Genomic DNA, 24778 nt, shown 5'->3' on the forward strand with positions numbered 1-24778 from the left:
TTCTGTGTGTGTGAGATGTCTCATTTTACCCTGTGTGCACCACATTAACATCTCCTCACACAGACACAGGCATTTTCAAACCATCTCTTTAGACTAGTTGAAATCACTACAGAAACTGTAACTCCACCTTCTTGTGCCTGAAGAAGTCATTGCAAGCAGAACCAAGATAATGTCCGTCTCTCTCCCATATGCTCACATTTGATGTTTTCCTTACACAAGGATGGAGGCCTGAACATTTTCCCTCTCTCTCTGAAAAATGAAGTTGCCTTGTATATAAGTTATGACTACATTTCTACTTTCCATGCATTGTGGATTTGGTGTGGGGGGGAGCAAGAGGGAAGATTTTGGAGGGGTAGTTTAAGGTCGTATATGATTTATACATTGTGATATAGGAAGTTGCCTTGTCAATAAAATTACATTAACGTGAATGTGTCTAAAAGCCTAATTTATACTAGAGCTATGAGAAGAGCTTTTATGGGTGGGATTTCTAGCCATTCCAGGCTCCCATCCCACGCAGGGTGCATAGGTGAAAATTCCTGGCTCACAGCGTGAGGGAGAAAAGATTGTTTTTGACCCTGGCTTTCTCTGCCATGTTTTCGAAGGCTCCATTTGTCTATGTTTTATCTTATCCCATCAGAAATCTGAGAATCAGGGCACACGGCTCTTAAGGCAGAAGGTTATTGCAAATCAGAGGTACAAGTGAGCGGGGAGAAGAAACTTCTTCTTAGCTTGCCTCAGGAGGCACATGACCAGGGTTCATCACCAATTCGGTCTGCTGCTTGGATCATTTGCTTCCCCGGCCCGGGCAGGGTACTGACAGGGAGTTCAATGTGAATGCTGATCCATGACCCCAGGAAAAAACTTGGATAGTAAGAGACTCTATTCCTATAGGCCATGAATCCAGAGCGCTGCCATTTCTAGCATTAATTAGCTCACAGCACTAACACTAAATGGAAGAGAAAAATTAGGGGACTAGAAGATTATGCAAAGGGGCAGGGCTGATTGAATGCTAATAAATCAGCAGCCCCACTATTTCATTCCGGGGAATGCATGTGTGTGGGGGGGAGAAGAATACCTTTTCCTTGCATTCAGCCAATTCTGAGGCTTTACATTTATTATGAGAGTAATTTTTATCTCAAAATGTGAATCGGGAATGTTTTGTTTTGAAAAACCTGCTCTGGGTCACAGGAGGGGGCTGAGCCGGGTGGGAGGGTGACATACAAACCTTCAGAGATAGAGGGCAGCACAGTTGCTGTAAATTAAGGCTCTTGGTGACAGCATTCCTCATGATATATTGTGGTGGATTGGCTTGTCTGGCACCGTGCAGAGGCTCCATTGCCTCTTGGCACAGTACACACTTATTTCCTTTTTATGCTACACCTGGCTCCTAGAAGGAGTACCACTAAGAGGGGAGAACTGACCATTCCTTCCTGGACTATAAAGGGCCTGGAGATAAAAATAGTGGTATACACAGATTCAGAACAATTACTTCTCCCCAAGTGAGGGAATAAGCCTATCTTCTCTCTTCCACCCACTAGAAATAGGGGACTGTCCACTTGATTATTAAAGTTACCATACAGGATGAGTTACAGCTTCCCCTTCCTGAGGGAGTCAAACAGAGCAACCAGAGACATCCTCTGCTGCCATGCATTTGTTATTAATGTATTTTCTTGCAAGAAGTCCTGTACAGTTGAACAGGAAGGGCAAGTTGGTGCTGGTTAGACTGACATTAAGAATCTAGATCAGTGGTTCTTAACCTTTACTGCAGCCTGCACCCCTTTGGTTCTCAAAATATGTTCTCACGTCCCTTATCAAAAATCATTGAAGTAGGTCAGTTCTTTAAACCTAGATATATCATAACTATAGAATGAAAGAGATAGCATTATATATTTATTTTAATTTCACAGTAAAATTAAGAATACATGAAAAAGTACATACTTTTTTAGAATTATATATTTATTATTCTCTTTCTTTCTTTCCATGGGCAACAAATCCTGATTTTTTTCCTAGCATGGCAGGGGCACCATCAGTGCAAATTGATGCATACACACCACACATTATCTTATGCTTAGGTTTGATGAAACAAAGTAGTTGTACTTACATGCCTGTGCTTAATTTGTGTTTTTGATGAGTTATCTTCTAAAAAATTCTGGCATGTCTCGCACCCCCAGAAAGGGCATCTCAGGTTAAGAACCACTGATCTAGATGAAGATAGTTGTATCATACTCAAGACTTGAGAAGTGCACTTTATGTTAAGGTTGTGTTTGTTTGTTTACCATGGGTTGTACTAGCTGATCAGCAGCAAGGCTAGAACGGAAATATTAGGGAAAGAGAGCAATACACAGGAATGTGGGCATCTTGTTAACACCATGACTGAGAAAGGAGGTGCTGTTCTTTGTGATGAGTTCTAATCTTTGCAGTTTCATCTGTAACCACATTGCAGAATGATTTAGGATGCAATATTGAGTAGACAGCAACAGCTTCCTTAACGCAGAGGGAAGTTCCAATAGCTCTGGCTAAATCTCAGGGCAACACCAGCTCTAGCAGACATAAGCAAAACAAGTTAGCATCCAAAGATATAGAAATGGCAACCACGGGAGGCGTTCCCCTTACAGGCCTTGCTTGATAAGATAAACAGACTGAGCGCCAGCGTTAAGAAAGAGATGGTCAAGGAGTGACTTGATTACAGTCTATAAGTACCTATATGGGGAACAAATATTTAATAATGGGCCCTGCAGTCTAGCAGAGAAAGTTGCAATATGATCCAATGGCTAGAAGCTGAAGCTAAACAACTGCAGACTAGAAATAAGGTGTAACTTTTTAATGGTGAGTGTAATTAACCATTGGAACAACTTAACCAAGGGCTGTGGTGGATTCTCCATCCCTGCCAATTTTTAAACCAAGGATTAGATGTTTTTCTAAAGATCTGCTCTAGGAATTACCTTGGGGTAGTTCTCTGGCCTGCGTTATACAGAAGGTCAGAGTAGATGATCACAATTGTCTCTTTGGGCCTTGGAATCTATGAATAATTGGGTGGCTGAGTTTCAGAGGAGGCCCTTTGCGGCCAATCAAGCTGCCCAAAGCTACTCCCCATCTTTCTGCAAGGCTTTGGCCTATTGACTTTGGTGTCTTTCTGGTGCAGATCAAGCCTCAGCCTTGGAGTACAGACTTACTAGTTCATGTTGTGTACTGTACAGAGTTTGTTAGTGGTAGATACTACAAGAGTTTCCCAGTGCCAGCAATAGATTATGTGTGAGGCAAATCTACATAGATACACTATTTAAAAAAAAGATGTGAACAAGATGTTGGGAGATTCTATCCCATCCTCACCTGCCCAAAATCCCACCCCTCTTTACCTTCCCCTCTTCCCTGAGAAAAAGCAGCTTCCACTTCCTTCCCCAGATTTGTTTGGCTTCTCCCTCTCCTCACCCCCAAGGAGCAGGTGGTAGCAAGTACTGTACAAGGCTGCTTGCAACATATGTCTCTACCTTACTCGGACAGCGCTGACCCTGTGTTTTAGGCAAGCCAGGGAGGCATCATGCAACACATGCCATCAGGAAGGTCTAAGATCTCACCCAAATAAGCAGTTGGGGTGGTGTTATGACAACACACATATCTACTCACACTCACAGGAAAAAGACCTCACTCTTTGCTCCAGCCTCTAATCACTACCATCACTCTTTGTAGATATAGGGAACCAGTGGTACTCCCTCAACAACAGCCATTAGGATCATTTGTCATGAAGAATATCAATGAAGCAGGTAAGGCCCTGCCTACCACTATTATCCTATAGAGAGAAGGAGCCTCTCCTTTCCCCAGTGCTGTATATTTTAATGTTTTAATATGCAGGAGACAAATTGGATTGTGGAAATTATCGAGGAATGGCTCTCTCTTCCATCTCTGGAAAGATTCTTGCCAGAATTCTCCTCAACTGGCTGCTCCCCTTGGCTGAAGAAATCCTACCAGAATCACAATGCGGATTCAGGCCACCTCGAGGTACCATGAACATGATCTTCACTGCCAGTCAAGTTCCAGAACAGTGCCGTGTGAAACACTGACCTCTGTATATGGCCTTCATCAACCTCAGAAAGCATTCAACTCCATCAGTCATGAAGGTCTGTGGACAATTCTCCTTCAATTTGGATGCCCACCAAAATTTGTTGCTGCCCTCCAACTCTTCCACGACAATATGTCTGTGATGGTCATCAGCAATGGATCCAAAATGGACCACTTCCTAGTCAAGGCAGGAGTCAAGCAAGGCTATGTCATCACACCAACCATTTTCTCCATCTTCCTTGCGGTCATCCTCCTCATTGCTGACAAGCTCCCCTCCAGACTTGACATCCAATATAGAATGGATGGCAAGCTTTTCAACCTCAATCACCTTCAATTCAAGACAAAGACTATCACTAAATCGGTCACTGAATTCCAATACATGGATGCCTGTGCCCTGTGTGCCCACTGGGAAGAAGATCTTCAAAAATAACCAAACACTTTCTCTGAGGCTTACAACCAACTCAGCCTCACACTTAACACCAAGTACTCCACCAACAGGCTCTGAATCATCAGGATCCTGCTCCTGTAATTCAGAACAATAAAGAGACCCTGGAGAACATCGAGCACTTCCTTTACCTCCGCAACTATCTGTCACAGAAAGCTGATCTTGACAAGGAAATTCAACACTGCTATCAATGCACTAGTGCAGCTTTCAGATGTTTTAGAAAACGTGTCTTCGAACATCACGAGATCAAGAATCAAACCGACCTTCTTGTATATGAGGCCATTGTTATTCCTGCTTTTTTGTACGGTGCTGAGACCTGGGTTATGAACAGTAAACATTTCAATGATCTTGAAAGATGCCATCAACGGTGCTTTCAAAAGATCTTCCAACTCAAGTGAGACGACCGACGTACCAACATCAGTGTTCTGTCCCAAGCCAAAATTTCCAGCATTGAAGCTATGGTTATCTGTCACCAACTCCGTTGGGCTGTTCATGTTCTTCAAATGCCAGAAAGTCGACTCCTGAAGCAGGTCATGTTCTCATATCTGAGCCGTGGTCAATGGTCAAGGGGCGGGCAAAAAAAGCACTTCACAGACACCCTCCAAGCCAACATGAAGAAGTGCAATATTGACATAAACTCATAGCAAACCCCAAGCCCTCGATTGACCAAAATGAAAAAGGGCTTTGTGGCAAGGATGCCCGTAATCTGAGATCCCCTGGAGACAACAGGAAATGGAGAAATGGAAAGGAGGAAAGAACGTGCCACACCCTGATTTAACAATCCAGATCCTCCCCTTCCATTGGGAAATGTTTTCCCCAATTATGACAAGATCTGTGGATCCAAAACAGGTCTCATTAGTCACCTGCTGATCCACCAGTGATAACAGGCTATCATCCTCGAACTCTGAGGAATTGCCAGTGATATTTTAATATCATACAGTACATTTAACAAGATTCTTTGATCCCATAGGAAGGAGCCATCAATTTTCTAGTACCATTCCCATTTTCACAGATATAGCTCCATTAATAAATTTTCAATTCAACAGCTCTGTCCTTTTTTTGCTCCCCCCTTCAGCTAAATGCCTAGTGCACTTCTCTTAATAGAAGAAATTTGCTCAAGTATTTGCTCTAATTTAAAAGTGAAATTGTATCAGTCATGCTGGTCCCTCTTCTGTATTTTTCCTGTGGAAAGCTGAGCAGTTATATTTTACTTGCACTCAGATTCCCAGAAAGCAAGTGTGAGGTTGCAAAATGGCATTTTTTTATGTTTGATAGGAAGACTACTTAACATTACAGAGGTCACCAAACCCCTCACCAGGGCCTTTGCAGAGAGGTAATTATACAAGCTATACCTGAAACACTCTTTGCAATCTAGGGCTATGTAAGCACATCGTTACTTGTGGGACTGTGAGGAGAGAATTTTAAGTATGCAGCCAGCCATTAAGTCTTACAATAGCATCGTTTTTTCTAGTAATGATGCCTTGGGCAAGGCCTGTTTAGCCCAAGAAGGAAAAGTTTTCATAACTGTGGGCTAGTCTGATTTCTACTCGCCGATCCGGGCGGGTAGTGTAATCTCTTGGGGATCGATTTATCCTGTCTCATCTAGACAGATAAATCGATCCCCAAATTGAGGCACTTACTCCCACCTCGTCAGGAGGAGTAAGCACCATCGACGGGGGAGCCGTGGCGGTCGATTTGCCGCCATCCTCACAGCGGGGTAAGTCGAATAGGATACGCCGAATTCAGCTACGCTATTCAGGGTATGTCTACACTACGAAATTAGTTCGAATTTATAGAAGCCGGTTTTATTGAAATCGGTTGTATACAGCCGATTGTGTATGTCCACACAATAAAATGCTCTAGGTGCTCTAGTCGGCAGACCGCGTCCACAGTACGAGGCTAGCGTCGACTTCCGGAGCATTGCACTATGGGTAGCTATCCCACAGCTATCCCACAGTTCCCGCAGTCTCCGCCGCCCCTTGGAATTCTGGGTTGAGATCCCAATGCCCGGATGATGCAAAACAGTGTCGCGGGCGGTTCTGGGTACATGTCGTCAGGCTCCTCCCTCCCCCGTCACAGCAACGGCAGACAATAGATTCGCGCCTTTTTATCTGGGTTACCTGAGTTACCTGTGCAGACAACATGGAGCCCGCTCAGCACAGCTGAGCTCACCGTCACCATATGTCCTCTTGGTGCCGGCAGACGTGGGACTGCATTGCTACACAGCAGCAGCTGCTAACTGCCTTTTGGCGGTAGACGGTGCAGTAGACTGGTAGCCTTCATCGGCGATCTGGGTGCTGGCAGCCGTGGGGCTTGCCTTTTGGCAGTAAATGGTGTATTATGACTGTTAGCCGGCCTATTACAAGTCGGGTCATCGCACATTAGCAGAGTCTTCCCTGAGCAGCAGCTCGTGCAATAGGCCTGAAGACCATCATCATACACCGCCCCGTATTTGCTGCCAAGCACCCAGAAAGATGCCGAGGGCTATCAGTCACGCTGCACCGTCGTCTTAAGATGTAAAAAAATAGATTTTCTCTGTATTCATTTGCTTCCCCCTCCCTCCGTCAAATCAACAGCCTGCTAAACCCAGGGTTTTCAGTTTAATCTTTGGGGGGGACCAGTCTGTGACAGTTGTTTGTGTCTCTCCCTGATGCACAGCCACCGTTCTTTATTTTAATTCCCTGTGCCTGTACGCCATGTCGTCACTCGGCCCCCCTCCCTCCTTCCCCTAGGCCGTCAGATACTACGTTTGCGCCACAGCTCGAGCCGAGAAGCGGTTCGCGCCTTTTCTTTGAATTCTGGGTTGAGATCCCAATGCCCGGATGATGCAAAACAGTGTCGCGGGCGGTTCTGGGTACATGTCGTCAGGCCCCTCCCCCCTCGTCACAGCAACGGCAGACAATAGATTCGCGCCTTTTTACCTGGGTTACCTGTGCAGACAACATACCACGGCAAGCATGGAGCCCGCTCAGCTCAGCTGAGCTCACCATCACCATATGTCCTCTGGGTGCCGGCAGACATGGGACTGCATTGCTACACAGCAGCAGCTGCTAACTGCCTTTTGGCGGTAGACGGTGTAGCATGAGTGATAGCCGTGGGGCTGGCAGCCGTAGTGCTGCATTGCACCAGCCCCTTCCAGGCGATGGTATATTATGACTGGTACCCGTCGTCGTCATACTGGTATGGCTGTCAATCATGGCCACCTGGGCAGACATGCTACTGTTTTGATGATGACGGTTACCAGTCATAATATACTATTTTCTGCCAATTGCCCAATATTGTCTGCTAAGCACCCAGAAGAGGCCGAGGGCGATGCTGGGTGCTGGCGGACGTGGGGCTGGCAGACGTGGGGCTGCATTGCTACACAGCAGCAGCCCCTTGCCTTTTGGCAGATGATGGTATATTATGATTGGTACCCATCATCATCGTACTGGTATGGCTGTCACTCATGCTGCAGCGTCGGCTGCCACCTTAAGATGTAAAAAATAGATTTGTTCTGTGTTCATTTGCTTCCCCTTCCTCCGTGAAATCAACGGCCTGCTAAGCCCAGGGTTTCCAGTTTAATCTTTGGGGGGACCATTCTGTGTGACAGTTGTTTGTGTTTCTCCCTGTTCCTGTACCTGTACGCCATGTCGTCACTCGGCCCTCCCTCCCTCCCTCCCTCCCGCCCTCCTTCTCCTGGTCCATCAGATACTACTTTCGCGCCTTTTTTCTGACCAGGCGCCATAGCTAGCACTGGGATCATGGAGCCCGCTCAGATCACCGCGGCAATTATGAGCACTATGAACACCACGCGCATTGTCCTGGAGTATATGCAGAGCCAGAACATGCCAAGGCGAAACCCGGACCAGGCGAGGAGGCGATTGCAGCACGGCGACGAGAGTGATGAGGAAATTGACATGGCCATAGACCTCTCACAAGGCACAGGCCCCAGCAATGTGGAAATCATGGTGTCACTGGGGCAGGTTGATACCGTGGAACGCCGATTCTGGGCCCGGGAAACAAGCACAGACTGGTGGGACCGCATCGTGCTGCAGGTATGGGACGATTCTCAGTGGCTGCGAAACTTTTGCATGCGTAAGGGCACTTTCATGGAACTTTGTGACTTGCTTTCCCCTGCCCTGAAACGCCAGGATACCAAGATGAGAGCAGCCCTCACAGTTGAGAAGCGAGTGGCGATAGCCCTGTGGAAGCTTGCAACGCCAGACAGCTACCGGTCAGTCGGGAATCAATTTGGAGTGGGCAAATCTACTGTGGGGGCTGCTGTGATCCAATTTGCCAGGGCAATGAAAGACCTGGTGATAGCAAGGGTAGTGACTCTGGGCAACGTGCAGTCAATAGTGGATGGTTTTGCTGAAATGGTATTCCCAAACTGTGGCGGGGCCATAGACGGAACCCATATCCCTATCTTGTCACCGGAGCACCAAGCCACCGACTACGTAAACCGCAAGGGGTACTTTTCAATGCTGCTGCAAGCCCTGGTGGATCACAAGGGACGTTTCACCAACATCAACGTGGGATGGCCGGGAAAGGTACATGATGCTCGCGTCTTCAGGAACTCTGCTCTGTTTCGAAAGCTGGAGGAAGGGACTTTCTTCCCGGACCAGAAAGTGACCATTGGGGATGTTGAAATGCCTATCGTGATCCTTGGGGACCCAGCCTACCCCTTAATGCCATGGCTCATGAAGCCGTACACAGGCAGCCTGGACAGGAGTCAGGACCTGTTCAACTACAGGCTGAGCAAGTGCCGAATGGTGGTGGAATGTGCATTTGGACGTTTAAAAGCGCGCTGGCGCAGCTTACTGACTCGCTCAGACCTCAGCGAAAAGAATATCCCCATTGTTATTGCTGCTTGCTGTGCGCTCCACAATATCTGTGAGAGTAAGGGGGAGACCTTTATGGCGGGGTGGGAGGTTGAGGCAACTCGCCTGGCCGCTGATTACGCGCAGCCAGACACCAGGGCGGTTAGAGGAGCACAGCAGGGCGCGGTGCGCATCAGAGAAGCTTTGAAAACGAGTTTTGTGACTGGCCAGGCTACTGTGTGAAACTTCTGTTTGTTTCTCCTTGATGAACCCTCCAACCCCCCCCCCCCCCGACCCGGTTCACTCTACTTCCCTGTAAACCAACCACCCCACCCCACCCTCCCCTCCCCTCCCGCTTGCAGAGGCAATAAAGTCATTGTTTTTTCACATTCATGCATTCTTTATTAGTTCCTTACAGAGGTAGGGGGATAATTGCCAAGGTAGCTGGGATGTGTGGGGGAGGAGGGATGGAAAAGGACACACTGCATTTTAAAACTTTAACTCTTATTGAAGCCCAGCCTTCTGATGCTTGGGCGATCATCTGGGGTGGAGTGACTGGGTGGACGGAGGCCCCCCCACCGTGTTCTTGGGCGTCTGGGTGAGGAGGCTATGGAACTTGGGGAGGAGGGCTGTTGGTTACACAGGGGCTGTAGCGGCGGTCTCTGCTCCTGCTGCCTTTCCTGCAACTCAACCATACGCTCGAGCATATCACTTTGATGCTCCAGCAGACGGAGCATTGCCTCTTGCCGTCTGTCTGCAAGCTAACGCCACCTATCGTCTTCAGCCCGCCACCTCTCCTCTCGTTCATGTTGGGCTTTTCTCATCTCCGACATTGACTGCCTCCACGCATTCTGCTGTGCTCTATCAGCCTGGGCGGACATCTGCAGCTCCGTGAACATCTCGTCCCTCGTCTTACGTTTTCTCTTTCTAATGTTCACGAGCCTCTGCGAAGGAGAAACATTTGCAGCTGGTGGAGGAGAAGGGAGAGGTGGTTAAAAAAGACACATTTTAGGGAACAATGGGTACACTCTTTCATTACAAGGTCGCATATTTCGGCTTGCAGGCAGCCATCGTAGGCCACAGTGTTTTGGCTTTTTTAACCTTCTTAACATGCGGGAAAGGTTGCAAACAGCAGCGCATTTCCCATATCAAGGATGAATTGGGTTGTCCATTTAAAATGGGGTTTCAATGTAAAAGGAGGGGGCTGCGGTTTCCCGGTTAACATGCGGCACAAACACAAGTAAACCACCCCCCCCCACACACACACACACACGATTCTCTGGGATGATCACTTCACCCCTCCCCCCCACCGCGTGGTTAACAGCGGGGAACATTTCTGGTCAGAATAGCAGGAACGGGCGCCTCTGAATGTCCCCCTTAATAAAATCACCCCATTTCAACCAGGAGAGCTTTCTGGAGATGTCCCTGGAGGATTTCCGCTCCATCCCCATACACGTTAACAGACTTGCTTGCTTTTTTTTTGTAATGTTTACAAATATTTACAAAGTTACACTCACCAGAGGTCTCCTGTGTGCCCTGAGGGTCTTGGGTGAGTTCGGGGGTTACTGGTTCCAGGTCCAGTGTCACAAACATATCCTGGCTGTTGGGGAAACCGGTTTCTCCGCTTCCTTGCTGCTGTGAGCTACCTACAGTACCTCCATTGTCATCTTCCTCGTTCCCCGAACCGTCTTCCCTGTGTGTTTCTCCAGTGAGAGAGTCATAGCACACGGTTGGGGTAGTGGTGGCTGCACCCCCTAGGATCGCATGCAGCTCCGCGTAAAAGCGGCAAGTTTGCGGCTCTGCCCCGGACCTTCCGTTTGCTTCTCTGGCTTTGTGGTAGGCTTGCCGTAGCTCCTTAATTTTCACGCGGCACTGCTGTGTGTCCCTGTTATGGCCTCGGTCCTTCATGGCCTTGGAGATCTTTTCTAATACTTTTCCATTTCTTTTACTGCTACGGAGTTCAGCTATCACTGCTTCATCTCCCCATATGGCGAGCAGATCTCGTACCTCCCGTTCGGTCCATGCTGGAGCTCTTTTGCGATCCTGGGAGGACTCCATGACGGTTACCTGTGCTGATGAGCTCTGCGTGGTCACCTGTGCTCTCCACGCTGGGCAAACAGGAAATGAAATTCAAACCTTCGCGGGTCTTTTCCTGTCTACCTGGTCAGTGCATCTGAGTTGAGAGCGCTGTCCAGAGCGGTCACAATGAAGCACTGTGGGATAGCTCCCGGAGGCCAATAACATCGAATTCCGTCCACACTACCCCAATTCCGACCCGCAAAGGCTGGTTTTATCGCTAATCCCCTCGTCGGAGGTGGTGTAAAGAAACCGGTTTAAAGGGCCCTTTAAGTCGAAAGAAAGGGCCTCGTTGTGTGGACGTGTCCAGGCTTAATTCGGTTTAATGCTGCTAAAGTCGACCTAAACCCGTAGTGTAGACCAGGCCTCACATAGCTGAATTTGCGTATCTTAAATCGACCCCCCCCCCTTAGTGTAGACCTAGCCTATGTTTCTGATACGTCTCCCTTAAGATTCCCAAAGGTTTCTCTAACCAGGATTATAACAGGATTAAACCCATCCAGGATTATAACAGAAATGCCATGCAATTTACAGTTGCTAAGGTAATAAATATTGAGAATCCAGTACTTGCAAACTGTTGGTGATCAATCCTTAGAGTAAAAGTCTTGTACATTTTTCAGGTAAGACCAATCATGCCAGGGTCCTCTGAAAAATGAGGCTAAGTGCATTTTCCCCTCACCATCCCTGCTCTGTGCTCACCTACCATTCATCAGGCACAAGCTGAAACGCAGCCTCTCTTCTGCAGACCATGCGGAGCTGAATGAAAACCATGTTGGTTTGATGGCATTGCTGCTCAGATGATCTGTCTTAAAAGAGATATCTATAGCTAAATCCAGTCTCAGGAGGCTGAATGAGTGACAGATTGACTAGAGTGTCTGTGACTCACCTTGGATAATGACACTCAATAGGAATCACAGCTGGATTTGTTCTTAATATAGCTGGGATGCTTGAAGGGGTTGGATTGGAGTACAGGTTTATGCTGCAAACCAGGCAGTCTGGTATCATCTATCAAGGACAAGTAACTCAGTATTGTGATTCTTTTCTTTGGCTATGTACACACTACGATTACATCGGTATAAGTTCTGTTGCCCACGGGTATGAAAAAGCCACCCCTGAGAGATGCAAGTTACCCCAGCCTACGCACTGGTATGGACAGCGCTATGCCAGCAGGAGAGAGTCTACCACTAACATAGCTACATCCCCTCATGGGGGCTGGAGTAATTAAGTCAATGGGAAAGCTCTCTCCCATCGGCGTCTGCGCTAGCAGTGCTACAGCGGTGCTGCTGCATTGGTGCAGCTGTCAAGTCTGTAGTGTAGCCATCGCCTTTAAAAGAAGGTTGTACCAAAGCCCTGGTATTAGCAAGGAGTGTGGTTCATATTCATTGTTGATTGACAAGGCCCCTCCCTCAAAGAGCTTCCATTCTTAACAGTTCAGGAAAATGGTGTTAGCACCACCATGCCAGGAGGCCACTGTAGCAAAGGATTTACACAGCCGTACTACAGGCAGGGGTTCCTCACTCACCTACTGCATAGTTTGGTGGGATAGTTCCTCCTTCTCTCACACTAGCCATGTAAACAGGGATGACACCCTGCTGACAAGAACTGCCTTCAGTTGTGCCTTTCATATTAGTTTAGTCAGGGTCATGTTTGTCTGGTGGTAACTGAGTCCATTAAGATATAAGGTAGCTGAAGAGTCCAGAATACAGGTCACTTCTGCTCACAGTGGTGGAAGCGGCACTTGGAAGAGTTACCATCACCCAGTGAAGACGTACAGAGACGCTATGCAGAGTGCACACTCCCAAGGACAGGGATAGCAGTCACATGCTTACACTTGGTCAGTATTAACATAAACTTTGCTTACTGTGCAACATTTAGTAAGCGCATTGGCATCAGGGTAGGATAGGTTTGGTGTGCAGGGGGTTGGATGCTTGCACTGATGCTCTTGAAGCAGGGTCAGTCTTCTCCAGTGTTTTTTATCTGCCAATTATTTAAATCCAATTTAAAAATTGACCTAGAAATCCACCTCCAACAGTGAATCCCTTCTCTGGGTCAAGGAGCCAGCGAACTACATTAGCTGATGATTTGCACCCCAAAAAAACTCCAGCAAATCCAGACTAGTTTTCTGGTGTCCCTGTGAAATGGCTTGGAGTTCATTCACTAGGTGAAATTCAATGGCCAGTATTATACAGAGGTCAGACTAGATCATAATAGTTCCTTCTGGCTTTAAGATCTAAGAATCTGGCATTAGATTAGGAAGATCATTAAACTAGGGGCATTTCAAATTCCCTCTACCCAGCCTTATTCCAAGTGACCTGATCGTAGTAACCTATACCTCCATCTGAAAGTCTGGTCTGGTCATTAAGGCAGATATCTGTGAAAGAAGCTTTAAATACAAGAGCAAGTTTTCTAATCAGCCAGGAGTTGGATGAACAGAATTTAAAAGGTTTCAGAGTAACAGCCGTGTTAGTCTGTATCCGCAAAAAGAAGAACAGGAGTACTTGTGGCACCTTAGAGACTAACAAATTTATTAGAGCATAAGCTTTCGTGGACTACAGCCCACTTCTTCGGATGCATATAGAATGGAACATATATTGAGGAGATATATATACACACATACAGAGAGCATAAACAGGTGGGAGTTGTCTTACCAACTCTGAGAGGCCAATTAATTAAGAGAAAAAAAAAAAAAACTTTTGAAGTGATAATCAAGCTAGCCCAGTACAGACAGTTTGATAATAAGTGTGAGAGTACTTACAAGGGGAGATAGATTCAATGTTTGTAATGGCTCAGTCATTCCCAGTCCTTATTCAAACCGGAGGTGATTGTGTCTAGTTTGCATATCAATTCTAGCTCAGCAGTCTCTCTTTGGAGTCTGTTTTTGAAGTTTTTCTGTTGTAATATAGCCACCCGCAGGTCTGTCACTGAATGACCAGACAGGTTAAAGTGTTCTCCCACTGGTTTTTGAGTATTTTGATTCCTGATGTCAGATTTGTGTCCATTAATTCTTTTGCGTAGAGACTGTCCGGTTTGGCCAATGTACATGGCAGAGGGGCATTGCTGGCACATGATGGCATATATCACATTGGTAGATGTGCAGGTGAACGAGCCCCTGATGGTATGGCTGATGTGATTAGGTCCTATGATGATGTCACTTGAATAGATATGTGGACAGAGTTGGCATCGGGGTTTGTTACAAGGATAGGTTCCTGGGTTAGTAGTTTTGTTCAGTGATGTGTGGTTGCTGGTGAGTATTTGCTTTAGGTTGGGGGGTTGTCTGTAAGCGAGGACAGGTCTGTCTCCCAAGATCTGTGAGAGTAAAGGATCATCTTTCAGGATAGGTTGTAGATCTCTGATGATGCGCTGGAGAGGTTTTAGTTGGGGGCTGAAGGTGACAGCTAGTGGTGTTCTGTTATTTTCTTTGTTGGGCCTGTCTTGTAGGAGGTGACTTCTGGGTACTCGTCTGGCTCTGTCAATCTGTTTTTTCACTTCAGCAGGTGGGTACTGTAGTTTTAAGAATGCTTGATAGAGATCTTGTAGGTGCTTGTCTCTATCAGAGGGATAGATATGGGCTGTAGTCCACGAAAGCTTATGCTCTAATAAATTTGTTAGAATTTAAAAGGAAGCAGTTACTCTCCTTGAAGATCTTTTTAAGTTCTTATTGTCAAGCTGTCCTGAAGTGGCTCAGAAGCATGAGTGCCAACCTCTGGGCAGATTGTTAGGAAGTAAGGCAACACCCCAAATTGGTCAGGAGTTCTATACCTGGGTTTCACCAACCAGTTATCAAGTGTTAACTCCTCAGGCACTAGAACCAGTGCTGAATTTATAATGAAAGAGGTGCTGGGGTTCAACCAATTTTTTGTTTAAACTTTCATAACTGATGCAGCAAGCCCAGAGGTGGCGGGGCTATGAACTGCCAAGCCCACAGGCAGGCAGTCAAGCCAAAGCTCAAGTCAGCAACTTTGATCAGTGTCATACTGCCAAACATCTCTCAGGGCCCAGCAGTTGTTACCAAACTCACCTCTTGACATTTTACGATACCAGACAACAGTGGTGACAGAAACACAGAAGAGCACCCAGGAGAGACCACAGAAGATTGTCTCAGAAAGCTATTAGCTCTGTGCCTCTGCCTCCATCTTGCAGAGTCACTCCTAACAAAATCCCAAAGATTAGAAGAATTTGCCTTTTCAACCACCAGGCACAGATGCATAAACCCCAGTGTGACTCTTTGCCCTATTCTACCTGCTTTAATGCTATCCTGCCCAAAAGAGAAAAAAAACTGTTCTGGTTGCCTTTAAACCTTGCCCCTTAAAGCCAGCTCACACCTGTCTTAGGTAATTAACATCCCCACTCCTTATTCTGCAAGCAGGCAACAGCCAATCCTACCCATTCCCCAGGCTTTCAAGCAGAGTCTGAAAAAGAGAGAAACAATGAGGATTTGACTCGCCTGGAATCAGTTCAGAGCTTGAGAAGCTCCTGAAGGACTTTAAAGCAACAGCATGATTCAAATGCCTTTCACTGAGAGGACAAATATCTTCTGTAGTTGCTGTTATGATACTAAAGAATCCCAGAAGGGTTTTTGTATGTTCTATGGGTTGTGCAGTCAGTGTGGAAAAGTTAACAGTATTAAATATGATGGATAATTTGGGTATGAAATATTCTTAGTCATAGTCCTGAGAAGAGATGAGCAAAACACTTGCCGTGAAACAGGTTTTCAATAAAATTTGCCTGTTTGGGAATTTGCAAAACTAGAATGTTTTGCATGAAATAAGAGATGTTTATACATTCCTAAAGAGCAGAGATGGGTTAGTGGGCTGATCACAAAGCTAGGAGCTTCTGCATTCTAGTCCCTAACAGTGATCAGCCTTAATAATATACTTTACAACTAGAGGAAGGTTGGTCCTATGGTTAGACGACCGGCTGGAGACCTGATTCCCAGATCTGCTAGGATATGTCTACACTGCAGTTAAATACCCACAGCTGGCCTGTGCCAGCTGAGTCAGGCTTGGGCTGCAAAACTGCAGTATACACATTCAGGCTTGGGCTGGAGCCTGGGCTCTGGGACCCCAAGCGTGGGGAGGGTCCCAGAACCCAGGCTCCAGTCTGATCCCAAATGTCTACACTGCAACTAAACAGCCCTGCAGCCCGAGCCCATCAGCTGACACAGGCCAGCCATGGGGATTTAATTGCAGTGTAGATGTGTCCCTATAGACTTCACGTATTGTGTAAGTCACTTCGGCACCTATGTCCCAGTATTAGACACTGCTGCAATTCACAAAACCCACACTCGGCTGCTGCTAATCCTGTAGGTGCCTAAATTTCTCTGTAAAAGTTACCTAGACACCTACACTTCTGCCTCCGGCCATGCACACTGCTGCCTCATTCTAGGCATCCCGATGCCTATCTCTTGCCCGAGCCCCAGTGTGACCCATGCACCAAGGGACAAATAGGAGCTTCAAGAAGAGAGATTGAGGGAGCCCCACTGTCCCTCTCGAATATCCTATAGCTCAGTGGTTAGGGAGCTCTCCTGAGAGGTGGGAGACCCCGATCACATCCTTTCTCCCGCATGGCAGGGGGTGGAGGGGAATTGAAGCTGAGCCTCCCCCATTCTGGGTGAGTGGTCTAACCACTGGGCTAAAACTTATAAGACGGACATCTCCTCCAGCCTTTGTATGGAGTGAGGCCGGCACCAAACACATTCTCAAAAAGAATTTCTCAAGCACCTAAGCCACCTGACTCCAGGAGAGGGGCTCGGCTCATGGTTGTAGGTCACAGAATTATGCATCCAACTCTGTGAGAGAGGCAGAGTTTAGGACACACCCCTCTCATCAGTATCTCCCATTGGCTAGGTTAGAGAGCTCTCTGCCTCATGTGTCGGCTTTTGGGGATAGCATTCTGAGGAGTCCATCTCTCCCCAGTCATTATATAGGGAGCCTAAGCACCTAACTCAGACTTTGTGGATCCCCGTGTAGTTCCTTTGATTTTCTAGGTGCCTGAAAGTTAGGTATTGCAACCCTCAGCATCATAATGCCTAAGTCCCTTTGTAGATCCAGGCCTTAATCACTGTGTATCATACAGCCATGTATTCATTCCATTAGACAGTGCACTCCTTTTATAAGAATCACACCCATCCCACATAATTTGATTCTTATAAGCGGTTGATTCTCACAAGCACAGTATAGGAATGATTTTGTCCCAGTGGATTTGATCACTATATGCAGTGTATTCTTATAAATGGAGTGCAGTATATGGATTAAGAAATCATTCCAGAAAAGCAATAAAAGGGAAAGCAAAGGGAGTTATAATTTAGGGGCCCAATCCAGTAAACACTTTCTACTGGGCATATTGCTGTCTACCATGGATAGCCGAGACAAGGGGATTCCCCTTGGAGGTGACATTAGACCCAATAGTAAGTATTTGTGAGGCTACATCTACACGAAGAACTCAGGGTGTGATTCCCAGCTCATGTACATCTACTTACTCTAGCGTGAGGAGAGCTAGTGCAAGTATAAATAGTGGCGTAGCTGCGAGACCATGGGCAGCAGCAGCACAGCTTAGATATGCCAAGTACATAGCCATGGGATTCACGCACGTTTGTACCCATACCACTGTGGCGACACTGCTATTTGTACTCACATGAACTCTCGTTGAGTTATGATGAGTATGTGTATGTGAGCTGGGAATCACACTCCTAGCCCATAGTATAGGTACAGCCTAAGATCAGGCCCTATCTCCTATTACATGCTATACATAAGGCATGTAAACCATGATTTAGGAGCCTCATTCTTGCAGAGACTTATGCACATGCCTAACTTTGCACATGGGAGTGGTCCCACTGCAGTCAGATTAGCTAAGTGTCCTGAAAAATCCAACAATACGCACTAGTGGAGAGGCAAGTCTCATATAAAGGCACCAAGGGCAACTATTGCTGCAGTTTGTCTTAGGTCATTTATCAATCATATTAATCATATCCAAATGTATATCCTGTATGTGGTTTCCTGAGAAAAAGGGGTCCAATTTTGTTTCTCTCTCTCTCTCTCTCTCACTTTCTTTATGGTTACAACCACCATGATCTGGGCTACCTAATCCTGCAGTGTCGGTGGCTTTTCAATTTCCCTATCTCCAGTTGATTTGCTCTTTCACAATGCACAATATACAAGGTCCCTTTGTACTTGTCTAAGGTGATGCAAATGGAACAGCTTGAAGCAGAGTGGTATCTTTCTTTGATTAATCAGGAAGTTATTCTATGGAGCACTATTTTCCTACTTGTGACCAATACCAGGACATATGGACCCTCAGAGGTATCCATGGGAGTTAGGTGCCTAAATACATTTGAGGCTCTAGGCCCAAAGACCTTTCACTTGTTTGGCATCTCTAGCAATACAGCACCGATACAGTGCTTCTGTGCAATTCTATACGGTGTAAGAGAAAGGCAGCCTAGCTCACCATGGGTGATACCATTTAAATTAACTCACATAGATTGCAAAGAAGATGCTTGGTATAACTTATGTCTAAATGGTGGCTCTGCACACTTTCGCATCTCCCCTGGTCTCTGCTTTCCACTGCAGGATGCTCTATGAGGTCTGCCGGGAGAGCTACCACATGTAGGAATCAGAACAAGTTGGATTGCAATCAAATCGTTTAAAATGTTGCTTCTTGTTTTAGTGTACAAAACATATCATTAAAGGGAATGACTCAGACCCTTGATTAGTTCTGGAAGGGCAACATCTGCTATAAAGATAATGGAGGGTCTGGTGAGCTAGGTACATTGGATCTAATTGACCCTTATGTCTCTTCTACACCCATCACCTGGGAGTAGGTGAAACTTCAGCGAGAAGAGAATTTCCCTCTGGAAGTAATATCTGTACTTGACCAGGGAGTGGAAGGGCTCCCTGTCCCTTACCTGTACATTGAGAGCCCTGCTGTGGCCAGATGTGCCAATAATTGTTGTCATTTTCTGGAGTTGCTCAATGTAGAGTTTTGTTTTCACCACTAAGTTGGAGCAGATTATTTGCAGATACTAGAAAAGGGAAATAATGGCTACCAGAATACACAGTAAAGGGGAGCATATCCCATCCAGACCAAGAAGCTCAAGGAAAGAGAAAGACAGCTGGAAAAAAAAAATCCGAGAAAGGAGCAGAGCAGATAACTACATACAGAAATCCTCCACTTTCCCACAGTGCAGACAGCAGCAACAGCATGTTGCGAGGACTGGAGGATGTGGGAAGAGTGATGTGACTAAAGCTTGCCTTGGAGGGACCACCTGGAGGGATGAGCCAGCAGTTCAGTCTCCGTTGCCTCTTTAATCCTTGGCCCCTCTTAAGAAACGCCAACAAAGGAGTCAATCAGTGCCCATTGGGGTGACGGGTTTTATTAGTGCTGTGCACAAAACCAGGCCAGAAATCTAAGCCATGTGAGCCTGACAGTTCAGATTCTGAGCGAGCCAGATCTTCCTTTTTCATGCCTTCCCCACTCACGTCTCCTGATTGAAAAATAAGACACGAATACCACATTTACCATAGTGATGCTCCTTGGTCTGGAGGCCTCTGCCTATCACAGTTCATAACAGTCTGCCTCATCAGTCAAGACTAAAGAATTACAGGGTTACTCTTGGTTTTAACTCACTGTAAGCCCTGGTAGTTTTGTTACTGTTCGCTATAATATTTTTCACTTACACAGCATCACGTCTCAGGATCTGGGAAAGCTACACACATGTCAATGAGTTCAGGCTCCCAACAGCCGCTGTGAGGGAGATATGCTTTACTGTCCTCATTCAACAGCTGGGGAAACTGAGACATAAAGAGTTTTCTGAAAGTGGCCAAGTGTACACACAAAGGCTGTGGCAGAGCTGGGGACAGAGCCTGCCTGCCCCAATTGTAAGCCCTGTGCTTTAAGCACAAGAGCATTCACCCAACTTGAATGGAGCCCTGACAGTCTTTTGAAGGACACTATATAAATACAAGTCATAGCTATTGATCTAGATCAGTATAAATTGATATCTCACATATAAAACAAATTCATTTTTAATGTGCAGGCAGCTTGTCTACCTGCCAATGCTGGGAATCTCTTCTCTCAATGAAGTCACTCTCAGATGCTCTGAGTGCCACTGAAGGCAAAGACCGTCAGTGCTGCTCCGGTCCAGGAATCCCTGCACTCCAACTGCTCTCAGCCCCACTGCAGGGGGAAATCCTTTTCGGTGCCTCTCCTGTCCATTCACCCATCAAAGCCAGTATCAGGTCCACTGCAGGGTGAAATCTTCCACCTGTCCCTCCATCCAGATCCATTTTCTCAGTCTCACTAGGGGAAGAATATCCCCAGTGCTGCTCCTTTCTGTCCATCCCCAAAAGGCTTTCATCTCATTGTGGGGCAAAAGCCTCTCCAGTGCTCCTCCCGTCATCCAGCCAGATCAGCCACTGTCCGCCCTATTATCCATTAACGAAGCTCAGCCATCCCCAGGCTCACTTTAAGGTGAAGGATTCTTAGGCCTATCTACTCTAGAGGTGAAAGAGGTGAACTAATGTTACCATCACTAGCATAGCCTAGTATACATAGCCCAGACGCTACCGATGCTGTTTTCAACACTGTGGTTCTGATCCAAAGCCCACTGAAGTCAACTGACAGTTTCCACTGACTTTAATGGATGTTGGATCAGACTCCTGTGTGTGTTAGACTTGCCCCCAGCAGGCGTAAATGAAACAAGGGCTAAATCAAGAGTCAGCAGCCAACACAAGGGCGCCTAGCCTTGCTAACATGGGTTCAACTGAACAGGTGCTAGCAACAGTAGAAATTTTTTCAAAACCCTCCCTCATGTAGGCAAAGCTCTAAGCACTGTTCCTGCTCATCCATACATGTGAGCAGCTTCCAGCATGATTCTGGCCAAGGACCAAAGGACTCTTGAGTGTCACACTTTTATATCCATCCCCATCAGCCATTCTTAACCCTGCTGGAGAGCAAAGACCTCCTCAGTGCTGCACTTCTCTATCCATCCATCTCAGCAATTCTCCGCCCACTGTGGGACGAAGGCGTCTCTGGACTGAATGCCTTACACAAATAAATAAATACCACAGTATTATACAGCAATTGTCCCAAACACCGTGGCTTATGCAAGAGTGTTAGTGCTGAGTCCAGGGCCATCACAATAGAATACTGTACTCTGCAGTTTCATGGGTATGCAATTGGCTGCAGAGTTGTTTTCCCAGCCCTGAAGCGTTTGTCTAAATGGATATTTAGCTCATGGCAAGCTGGGGTGTGACTCTACCCCACATTAGCCAGCCATGCTCTGACTGTCTATGTGCACCCTGCCGAGGCGCATTAACAGTTCTTTAATGTGCTTTGATCTAGTCCTGTTTCAAGACTAGATCAAAGCACATTAACAAACCGCTAATGTGCACATGGACAGTCAGAGCAGGGCAGGCCAGTGTGGGGTAGAATCACACCCCAGCTTGCTATGAGCTAAATATCCAATTAGAAAAGCCCTAAGTTTTCATTATTATAAAAATCTTCTTTTTCCAGAACCTGGACAATGTGAACTAAGCCTAACCCAGTGCTGCGATCAGGGCCGGCTCCAGGGTTTTGGCCGCTCCAAGCAGCCAAAAAAAAAGAAAAGAAAAGCCACGATCGCGATCTGTGGCGGCAATTCGATGGGAGGTCCTTCGCTCCGAGCCGGAGTGAGGGACCGTCCGCCGAATTGCCGCTGAATAGCTGGACGTCCCGCCCCTCTCCGGAGTGGGCGCCCCAAGCACCTGCTTGACAAGCTGGTGCCTGGAGCCGGCCCTGGGTGCGATGTCTGTCTGAGTCTACAGGCAACCTGAAATAAGAACTCTGAAAGGTATGCTCTGCTCATTTATCTCAATGGCATGTTACCACTGAAGTCTGTATGATACAAATTTCAGCAGCCACATTTTCAACTATTTCACTGCTGATCATTCTAGCACCCAACTAATGTACTTATCCCACAAACCCAAACCACTATCAAGGGTCAAAATCCCCAGCTGTCCTCTCCCCAACTATCAAAGCCTTCCTTTTCCCATTGACAACTTCTGTAATGCTGTGGTTCATCATCAACACAGGATCCTGCAGTGCATTGGAAAAATAAAAATTTACCAGCAACATGAAACAAATTGAACTTAATAGCAGGACAATAAATAACCCAAGGAACACTCTGACTATCGCTCATGCCCATATTAAATTAAAATGTGGAGGAGGTTTTTAATGAATGTATCTTATGCTGCTGCAGAACCTCCAGCCCTGCTGCCCAGGAGTGCCACAGCGTGCAGAGATCTTGCTACAGAATTTAGGTCAAGCCTGTATTGAGTACAAGGGGCCTTGACTGTAGAGAGGCAGCATAGTGCAATGTAGAAGGAACTGCACTAGGACTCAGGAAACAGAGGTTGTCCACTCTGCCGCTAAGCTGCTGGGTGACTATAACAGGGCACTCACCTCTAGAGCACCTCTGAGCAGCTGGATACTGAAGTCCTTGTCTCACCCCTGTTACCCCCTGCAGGCTGCCAGACAACTTTGACAGGTCTTGATCCTCCAGAGAAGCCACAAAGTCCAAATGAGCCCCTTCTAGGATGTTAAAGAGTCCAATAAACAGTCTACTTGCCCTTGTTAGGGTTCTCAGCCCCAGCTCTGGGCCCTTTAAATTCAGCCCTTTGTTCAGGCTTCCAAGTAAACTCCATCCCCTTCTGGGATTTATGCCATTTACCTGCAGCTGGTAGTGAAACTGGCCCTACCCACCACTCTGAGCTTCAACCCAAGCACCTTATAAACAGGAGCCCCACATACTGCTCAATGCAATTCATTGCCACTTCTTCACTGGGCCTCTTCCTACCTGGCCCCTTTAGCTTTACCCTCATCTCAGGGTTAAGGTTTTTTGTTTCTTCTCTCTGCAATCCTAGCTATGTAAGTTCAGCCAGCCGTAAACTCTATCTAACAGTCAGGCTTCTTTGGCCAGAGAGGAGCCCCATTCTTAGGGTTACCATACGTCCGGATTTTCCCGGACATGTCCGGCTTTTTGGGCTCCAAATCCCCGTCCGGGGGGAAATCCCAAAAAGCCGGACATGTCCGGGAAAATCGGACATGCGGTCGGTGGCTCGGGTGCCGGGCCGGGGGCTCGGGGGCTCAGCCGGCGGTGCTCGGGGGGGCCGGGTGCCGGGCCGGGGGCTCGGGTGCCGGGCCGGGCCGGGGGCTCGGGTGCCGGGCCGGGCCGGGGGCTCGGCCCGCGGTGCTCGGGGGGGCCCGGGGCCGGGCCGGGGGGCTCAGCCGGCGGTGCTCGGGGGGGCCGGGTGCCGGGTCGGGGGCTCGGGTGCCGGGTGCCGGGCCGGGTGCTGGGCCGGGGGCTCGGCCGGCGGTGCTCGGGGGGGCTCGGGTGCCGGGCCGGGCCGGGGGCTCGGCCGGCGGTGCTCGGGGGGGCCCGGGGCCGGGCCGGGCCAGGGGGCTCGGCCGGCGGCTCGGGTGCCGGGCCGGGTGCTGGGCCGGGGGCTCGGCCGGCGGTGCTCGGGGGGGCCGGGTGCCGGGCCGGGGGCTCGGGTGCCGGGCCAGGCCGGGGGCTCGGCCGACGGTGCTCGGGGGGGCCCGGGGCCGGGCCGGGGGGCTCGGCCGGCGGCTCGGGTGCCGGGTCGGGTGCCGGCGGTGCTCGGGGTGGCCGGGTGCCGGGCCGGGTGCTGGGCCGGGGGCTCGGCCGGCGGTGCTCGGGGGGGCCCGGTGCCGGGCCCGGCCGGGGACTCGGGTGCCGGGTCGGGGGCTCGGCCGGCGGTGCCGGGCCGGGCCGGGGGCTCGGGGGACGGGCTGGGGACCTGCGGTGCCGGGGGTGGGCCGCGCCTCCTCCCCCCCCACACACACACACCCCCTTACCTGCTTCAGGCTTCCCGCGACTCAAATGTTCGCGGGAAGCAGGGGAGGGGGCGGAGACTTTGGGGAGGGGGCGGGGTTGGGGCGGGCGCGGGGGCGGGGCTGGGGGCGGGGCTGGGGGCGGGGCTGGGGGCGGGGCTGGGGCCCCTTTAAAGTGTCCTCCTTTCGGAGGCACTAAATATGGTAACCCTACCCATTCTTCACTCCTCTGGTCCCAGCCAGGAACTGACCTGCTAAGGCTCTGTAACTCCTTTTATCTGAGCCTACTGGGCTCTAATTGGCTCCTCCTATGAAGACTCTCTGGGCAGGCCAGGAGGACCCACCTTTGGTGCTCCTTTCCTGTCACTCTGCTGCTTCCTGGTGGCAGTGATGGGTAGTAGGATGGTAGGGCCTCCTCTAGGGAACTGCAAATGTCAGCTACACCCCATCATAGTGACCTTGGGCAAGTTACTACCTCTGTCCCCGCTCACCACACCCCTTTGCCTGTCTTCTCTATTTAGCTGTCCAGCTCTTTGGGGCAGAGACTGTTGCTAACTCTGTATACGTACAG

General features: G+C 48.3%; 1 protein-coding gene across 1 annotated transcript in view; it reads right to left on the reverse strand.

Annotated features, from left to right (window-relative positions):
- GSG1 (germ cell associated 1) overlaps positions 1-12110 on the reverse strand; it is a 179434-nt gene extending 167324 nt beyond the window's left edge. Inside the window, exon 1 of the mRNA XM_054029865.1 lies at positions 12083-12110. The gene's annotated coding sequence lies outside the window, so the exon portion shown is untranslated. The remainder of the gene's footprint in view (positions 1-12082) is intronic.
- Positions 12111-24778: the final 12668 nt, after the last annotated feature.

The sequence above is a fragment of the Malaclemys terrapin genome, chromosome 1 (genome assembly GCF_027887155.1).
Source record: "Malaclemys terrapin pileata isolate rMalTer1 chromosome 1, rMalTer1.hap1, whole genome shotgun sequence".
NCBI lineage: Eukaryota > Metazoa > Chordata > Testudines > Emydidae > Malaclemys > Malaclemys terrapin.